An 8,631-nucleotide genomic window follows, 5' to 3' on the forward strand; every position below is an offset into this window, starting at 1 on the left:
ATAATCTCCCTGCTGACTGAGAGAGACTGACCCGGGTAACAGAGAGGACAATCAGTATAGATAATCCATAAAGAGCTAATTACAGCAGAGGGCCTTCTGGCATGAGTGTCCCAGTGGGCACAGGCGTGACGGCAGGAGGATAAAAAAGGGGATAGGGAGGTTGATCCCGTGAGCCATGCAAAACACTGAACATTCTGATGCAGTCTTAGTTACGATGACACAGTTAAGACAACTCAAGCAGGAATACTGTTGGATAAAGTTGAATGCTATACTTCATACATATGTATGTGTCAGGGACTTCACCATAGGCATATTAGTATTATTTTCTATTCCATATGGGGGTCATAAGATGATACACACTGTGTATTGAATACAATTAGATTTTATATTAAATGTGATAACTGGAACTGTTCTACTGTTCTTTTTAACACAATGATATTCCCAAAAAATTAACCATGAATGTGAAAAACTCTGTTGCACAGGACCTGCACTTGGACCTGGAAAAAACTGTTCAACCTTGAAAGAATCTGACGTTAGTGTCTCAATTGCCAGGTTTTTACCTAAATTTACACTTACAGCCTAACAACTTACATTTTTTGCACTTACAGCCTGATGCCTGAGGTGAATTTAAATAAGAAGGTAACTTCAGCTTGGCTGTATGAAACGCCAAGCTGTTTGAAACGGCAAGCTTAAGCTGGAAAAGGCAAAGCTTTCTTCGCATTTATCTCCTGTTCGACAACACTGGTTTCCCAGTCGAGTGGAGTAATGAGGGAGACAGTGCAAGGACATTGCACACAACTCTTTTGTGAAGACTCACCCAAATGTCTCTGGGATGGGGAGAAAACATGAGTCACCCTTTAAAATCACATGAAAGGCATATTCATCATTCAAAATGACAAATGGTGATGAGTTTTCATGTACACAGATTTATGTACACAGATAACGTAAAAAAAACCAATTAAAATTAAACTTCTCCACACAGAATTTAAAAAATAATAATAAAGAAGTAAATAATAGTGAACGTTGTTAGCATTTCTTTTCTAATTCTGTTTATAAACAATATTGTGAGACAAAAACAACAATACGCATTGTATCATGAAAGATGCATATCGTTGCACCCCTAATATTTGCTGTACTAAAATGAAAATTTGTCTTTTGTGCCATTTTGCTGCCTAACTCTGCCCAGTCTGGGAGCAGCATAGCTTCACCAGCGAAGCAGTGCTGCCTGGGGAAGTGGGGGGTAAAGTGCCTTGCCCAAGGGCACAGATAGGAACCCAGTCAGACCTGGGTTTTGAACCTGCGACCTTTTGTTGTATCAGGGGTGGCGTACAGCTCTGGTCCTGGAGAGCTTCACTCCAGCACAGTTCAGCGATTTCCCTGCTCCAACATACTCAACTGATGTTAATAATTAGTGATGCTGCAAAAGGGATTTTCTTACTGTCAATGTGATTTAGAAATCATAACACTATAACATGATGTATTACAGAAACCCTCTGTATCACGGAGGGTTTCTGGGCTAGCCTTTTGGGGGTGGTGGGAGGGTGGAGGTTAAACATGATATTAGTTAATACTGTGATGTAATCAAACCTCCGAAGACATTTCAGAGGTGAGCAGAAGTTATTATACTTTGATTAAAGATTACAGAATAACAGGAATTTAGTCATTTGGATAGAATGGTATGGTGAATCATGCTTATTAAGACCAGGCACAAGAAGGTAGAAGAGGTCTATTTTGATTTCATGGTGACTTTCACACCTTTCTGTGGCAGATACAGGCAAAATAACTGATATTTTACTTACATTTTTGCATTGTGAAAATACTATAAATGTGTAAAACAGGTTAAATCTCAAGAGATGATCATTCATTCATTGTACAAAACCAATTCTGACATTTTTGTGAGTTATTGTGAACTGTTACACTGTTTTACATACATATTTCACATTATTTAGCAGATACTCTTATCTAGAGCCATTCACAACAGCATGTGAACACTGGGAGTCTTGCAAAAACACTTTTATTAGTACAGCAATGTGTGTACTCTTATTACTATAGCAACAGTGTTTCTGCCTGGACAGAGAATTGAACCTCCTCTGTTCTGTGTGTGGTGTTATCCACTAGGCTATACACTTGACTGAGTTGAAAAGAAAGGAAAGGCCCAACACTAGTGGTGACATGGATCAATAATTGGTATTATCAAAGGTTGTGATAATTTAAATAAGTGCTGATGTTATGTAAATAAGTGTACTTTCAACATATCAATAGTTAAAATATTTATACAAACAAAATTGTACTTAATTATGGGCTAAACAACATCACCAACTAACACCAATACAAACTACACACAAACTTTGAACGTCAACTGGTAAGATTATATGTAGATTTGAGGTCTGGTACATTAACATCCAGTAAAATGGACGAGCGTGTCCAGAAGAAGGGTGCAAATGTGCCAGTTTGGCAATATTTTAGCTTCCAACCAAACAAACGTGGAGAACCACTTAATGTTAACAGGGTTAAATGCTGTCTGTGCAGAATATGTTTAACATTACGAATGATTAAGTACTATTATAAGATGGCTTAGTTGGAAATCATATGTCAATTATACTACCATCATTCATAACTGAATTTGGATCTTCTTGATATCGTTCATTGCAATAATTCTGCAGAAGATAATCATAATCAATAATCCAACCATCCCAGCACTGGATACGAGTGTCTGTTAAATGGCACAAACCTAAATGATGCCAAATAATTTGCTGTAATTATTGGGCCAATAAGAAAAATACAATTTCCCCATTTTTCAACAAATGATATAATCAATATTGATACTGTGATACCATCACTGACATATTGTGCAACTAATCGTCAGGATTACTAGGTGTTTTAGAGCAAGGAAGTCTGCCGAAATAAGGCCTCCAAGCCTGAAAATGGACTTACTTCCACAGGTTCCTCACATGACTGGACAACATGTTAGATCGATTGTTACCAACTTCACATCCAAAAACAACACAGAGCAGATCCTGGGAAGCGTTACAGATGGTACTGTGGGGATTAGCTGCAGCCAAGGTTCTGGACCCATAAATATGAATGCTGCCAAAAATAGACAGCGTCTCGGTAGGTAACCATGGGAAGATGAAAGGACAGCTGAAGAGTCCAGCAGGACATTCACCTCAGCTAGACGGTCACTAATAAAACTGGCTTAATGTTATTTATTCTTCTAGCTGTAAAACTCTTTAAATGTTGACATGTAAATATTATTGTAACAAATTACATCACAATATGCTTTTCTCATAATATCACGTATCATCAGCATGTGCAGAATACTGAACAGCTGCATATATTGTACAAAAAAGATTATTTTGTTAGAATTGTCCAAAATTGTTTTTCATACCTCTTTTTAAATGGCAGTGACACTGCTGTTAGCATATCATGATAAATATCATATCACAAAACATCTTCAAGTATTGTGATCTTTTCTTTTATTGCCACATCACCCACCCTTACAAGGGAGAGATACTTAACTTTAACTCTGAAATTAAACAGCTGTGAGAGGAACAGAGAGCGTGTGATTGTAGGCTGAAAAGAAAAAGAACAAGCAAATGTCCGAGATGAACAGATGGCATGCAGTTATTGCGTGAGATCGACTTCTTTTTCTCAGATTCTGATTCCTCACTCCCCAAGTCTTTTGGCTTTAAAAAGTAAACAGATGGAATTCTGGGAAGATTGAGCTTCATTCTGGGGGCAGCACATTACAAACAGCTGACTCTCCTTCTACATTCACCCTGCAGAACATTTTCAACTTTTCCACTAAACGCTCTGCATTAGTTGAGAGGAGCATTAAATATTAAAGCAGCGCCTGCTTTCTAAGAGCCCTCGTACTAATGTAGAACGGAAAACAACATGAGCTCCTTTATACAAGTCCGCCTGCTTGAACTAAAGGGCTGAGGTGGAGGACTTGCAGTGAAACCGTGTGGGACATTTGAGGAATATGTTTTGTTTGTATACTTTGTTGTAACCTTTAAATCTAATGTGCAGTGCGGTCTGCTCTACTGCTGAAGTTCACATTTCTTCAGCTTCAAATTCTGTCATAATATTCAGGCCAATGGGTCTTATGGGTCACCAGTAGTGCTGAGCAATATGACCTCAAATCAATATCATGATTAATTGAATATTTTGCCTCAATTACAATTACTGAATGATTATTTTATTTAGTTTTTTTGCCCTCATAGTTCACTGACGAGGTTTGTACTGTAAATATGCTCTGCATATCTTAACGTAAATCCTCTCAACAGCCAGATCGGAATTCATGTGGCTTTTACTTTAATCCATCTCGACATTCGTCATAATTTCACACTGCTGAGACCTTATAAACATTTGGGGTGATATTTCTGTACAAAAATGAAGAGACTTATCCAAAAACCCTCCGTGTTTGAAGAGATTTTGAAAGAAATGGCCGAACATGGCTGCAGGAGAGCGAGGCTGCTGCGTCAAAGAACAGTTAAAAGTCTGAAAGCACAGTTTGAAGAATCAGAGGACACAAACCAAAGAAGTGACCGCGCCCTTTTTGCGGCGAACTCGAACACATTATGAATGACAAGCCCAGCTGTCAGTCAGTAAAGCTTCACGATCTCTCCTGTGATGCTGGTGAAGATAAAACTGAACCCTCCAGGAGCGACTGGTGTTCGTTGGCAGTCATGATTGTTTACCTCTGGATGAGCCATGTGAAGCAATGTGACGCGCTGCTCTTTTGCGCATGTGGGTCAGTTTAGGAGCTGATCTGTTCAGGCTGATGTCGCATACAGATCACATTTAAAAGATAATGTGAAAAATAACAGCCAAACTAAAAAAAAAATCGGATTTGATGAGAAAATCAGATTTGGGCCACTTTTACCTGCTGTGTGAACGTAGCCCTAGCTTCCATGTCGCAGAGCGGATGTGGCGGAGTCATGTTGACTACAGGTGCGGTAGAACGTTTTTAAAGGGACAGTACATGAAGACACAGAGTGGCGAAAGGATTAGCAGAATTAAAAAAAAAAATCGAAATAACTGACATGGGCAAGGTTACATCAGTCAGAGGTTCTGAATGTTAGTTTAGATTACTTTTCGATTAATTGCCCAGCCCTAGTCACCAGGTAGTACTAAGCCTATCAGGCAATTATTTGAGAATGGAAGTATCTGTAACTATCTGTAATGATTACTACCATCATCATATCTTCTTTGATATCATGTCTCATTAAAATTATTATTTCAGACTCTGCAAGGTGACCTGCAGCAGCGCGCACACACACACCATAATTTAGCACGCTTTTTCCTTCTTACTCAGTAATGCTACTTCTTTCAATTAAAAAAAAGGTTCACATAGCGCAGCTTCAATAACACCTTTAGAGGGCAGTGGTGAGCAATGCTTGTTTATATGATGTTTGTTAACCCCGTAACAATCCAGGCTTATTACATACGAATGGTTTACTATTCAGTAGCTACAGGGACTTCACAGCAAACTAACGGGGCAATTCTTAGGTGACAGAAGCGTGCAATCGTACTTTGGGCCTGCCGGCAGGCTCACAGCTTTTTAAGGGGTTAATATCATCTTCAGAGGGCAGCAGTGAGTAACGTTTATTTGAGCTCAAACTGTGTCAGTCATCAGTTAGGAGCTACTGAATATCGACAACAAGAAGCAAGATAGCAAATCATCAAATATGGTCAATTCAGGCTTGTACTTTAATACAGGCCTGTATTATACAGAGGGACTGGATATTGGTTTCAATACTGATACCAATAACGACATCTTGCGTTCGATGCAGATATCGATGATCCTTTTTGATACCTTCTTCTTCAAATTACACCAGAAATTAGTGTGGGGCGTCACATATTTACCAGCCACAACAGACTGCAGATGAACCAAGACACACTGACATTAATAATATGTGTACACAATGTCCTTTGGGCAGCCAATCGGCTAAGCAGATTTCAGAAAAAGCACCCTTTTCTCACAGATGCTGATAAGTTTGAATACTCTGGTATCAAATAACTCTGTAATTGAAGTTAATTTTTAAGGAATTTTAAAACTCTTTAAAATACCCAAGGAAATACCTCTGCTCTACTTTAGATTAGAGTATTTAGTCGACTGATGTGGTGCAGGCCTTTGAGATCTAAAGTGAATACTTCTGGGCTACTGGATACAAACTTTTTATATATTAGGTTCTGAAGCGCATGTTTGGGTCTGAGAGCAAAAATCTCAAAGGAGCTCAAACCAAACTAATGTCATAACATGGTACATCAGCAAGTGTTTGAAACATGTACCAACAGCAAAAGCGATGCCTCTGCCAACTAAACAAACTAATGAAAACCCTACTTTGAATGCCATTTATCTATAGAAGCTGGACACTGTGGCTTGCAAAAACATTAGTAAAAGCATTAGGAGTGGTGTTTCTAAATAGTCTGACAAAACGATCAGCAGGGAAAGGACACGCCCACAGGCAAATACTGAGTCAATCAATTTCAATATGAACCTCAGGATTATATAACAGCAGATAAGGCAGCACAAATCACTGCTTTAACCCACACATAACTACAGGCTGGTATGGTAAACACTGAGCATATTTCAGTCTGAAAGTGATGCCTATAGAGAAATTAACTGGCTACTTGTTTTGGACAAAATATCAAGCAAATGCTCTGTTCTGTGAATAATATGACACACAACCCATCAGTACCAGCTGGCAAAGCCAATTTATGCCAAATGAAGCTAAAGCTTTTTGATTGGACTTTGAAAAACCCAGAAGAAGAATCCCATACAGAGTAGCACAAACCATGTACCTTGTTACTTCACTGAAACAGCAAATCAAGCACACTTTTAGAAAGTGGTGTTTCAAGGGTTCTTTAGTAAGGAAATGGTTTCTTTATAGAACCATGAACATTCGAAGAACCCTCTGCATGATTAAAGCGTTCACTGTATCATGAATATCATGAACCAATTTCTTACTAAAGAACCACTGAATCACTGTCTTTTTTTAAGAGTGTAGAAGTAAAAATAGCTACCAAAAAACAACTTGAACTAAATTACACCAGCGCTGAATTTCCTGTAGTACTGTAGTGGGACTGCTAGTGCACCCAACAGCTATCAGCACAGGGCCTAGCATTTCCTACGGGCTTTTTTTGGGGGGAGGCAGGGAGGCGTGGGGGTCCTATAGGTTTAAAACTAAATGTTTTGAAGCTCCAAGGTCCAAGGTGAGAGTGGAAGCAACAGAAATGCAGTTCAAGTGCTGAAGCAACATTATTGAATTCAACTGAACACTAAAAACAGAAAGTCTGAAAAGTATGCATGTTTTTTCATGAATCTGAATAAACAGCATCATTTGGAAACACTCATAACAGTATAAACCAATCAGATCTTTACATATGGACAGACTTGCTAAACAAACTGAGCAGTACCCAAACGCAAACTGAACATCTTTACCTGCTAAATTAAGTGCACAATGAAAACTGTATTCAACACAGATGATGAATCATCAGTATGTATGTTAGCTAACATAGCCAACATGCATTAACACCTCAGATCACTGTTTTTGTTGCTGTTTCTTGCAAGACTAGCACACGCTTCGTCCACATGCATTTTGTCAAATAACAGGAGAGAAGAAGTACAGATAAAGTTGGTTTCCTGTTCGCGAGGCTCTTGTTCGAATTGTCCCGTTCCACCTTAAATGGTGCAACAGAATGTAACTGCTGCACCGTTTAAGGTGGAACGGGGAAATTCGGACACGAAGCAGGCGAATAAGATGCTGACTTCAGCTTGGTGGGCAAAGTAGCAGCCCGTGCTAGTAGTAAGCTGACATTCTGGCTTACAGCTTGAGAAAGGAGGCTAATTATACATACCAGGTCAAATAAAACACGCTGGTTGGTGTGTGAGCTTCAGTGAAGTATCCGAGGTTCATGCAGCGCTGCTTCGACACTCCAGACCACCCGAAGTTAAATCCAAAGTCCGGTCAGCCAGCAGCGCTTGGCTATGCAAATAGCATCAGCCCGGTCAGAGGACCGCCGGAGCTTCCTAACATCTCTGACTTCTCCAACATGCCGCTCTGCGGTGCTGCTGATACCCAGTGGTCCTGAATCAAAACCCTCAGACCGGTGAAACGACACTGGAGGTCCCAGAGCTGCGGGAATCCAGCCGTGTCGAGCCCGCAGAAGCGCTCATGTCTCCGCCGCTGCGGTAAAACCAACCTGCAGCTCCAGCGCCGCGCGCTCTGTCAGAGGTCACAGCGAGCTGTGAGGAAAGCACGAGCTCAACACAGCGAGCAGCACGAACACGCCTTCAAAATAAAAGCTTCTGAACCGCCTCAGTGTTGCATTAAAAAAAACACACGTGGACACTTTCCCACAGGCAGATTAAGCTAAACCTAGACTAAAAGGGATTTTTGTGGTAAATCACTATTGGCACCTATTCCTAATCCATTCCCTGGACACCAGCCATACAACTAAAAGAGACTGTTTGTTCTCAATTTATATTTTTATTTATTGGTAGTTTCTTTGAATATATCTCTCTCTCTCTCTCGCTCTCTCTCTCTCTCTTTCTCTCTCTCTCTCTCTCTGCATGTATATATATATTATATATGTGTGTGTGTGTATGTATATATATATATA

At 39.8% G+C, this 8,631-nt stretch overlaps 1 protein-coding gene across 3 annotated transcripts in view; it reads right to left on the bottom strand.

The window, feature by feature from the left end:
• LOC118807874 (protein FAM126B-like) overlaps positions 1-8,237 on the bottom strand; it is an 87,760-nt gene extending 79,523 nt beyond the window's left edge. For all 3 annotated transcript variants that reach the window (XM_036570041.1, XM_036570050.1, XM_036570033.1), the window contains exon 1: positions 7,867-8,237. The gene's annotated coding sequence lies outside the window, so the exon portion shown is untranslated. The remainder of the gene's footprint in view (positions 1-7,866) is intronic.
• Positions 8,238-8,631: the final 394 nt, after the last annotated feature.

This window comes from Colossoma macropomum, unplaced genomic scaffold (genome assembly GCF_904425465.1).
Source record: "Colossoma macropomum unplaced genomic scaffold, Colossoma_macropomum, whole genome shotgun sequence".
NCBI lineage: Eukaryota > Metazoa > Chordata > Actinopteri > Characiformes > Serrasalmidae > Colossoma > Colossoma macropomum.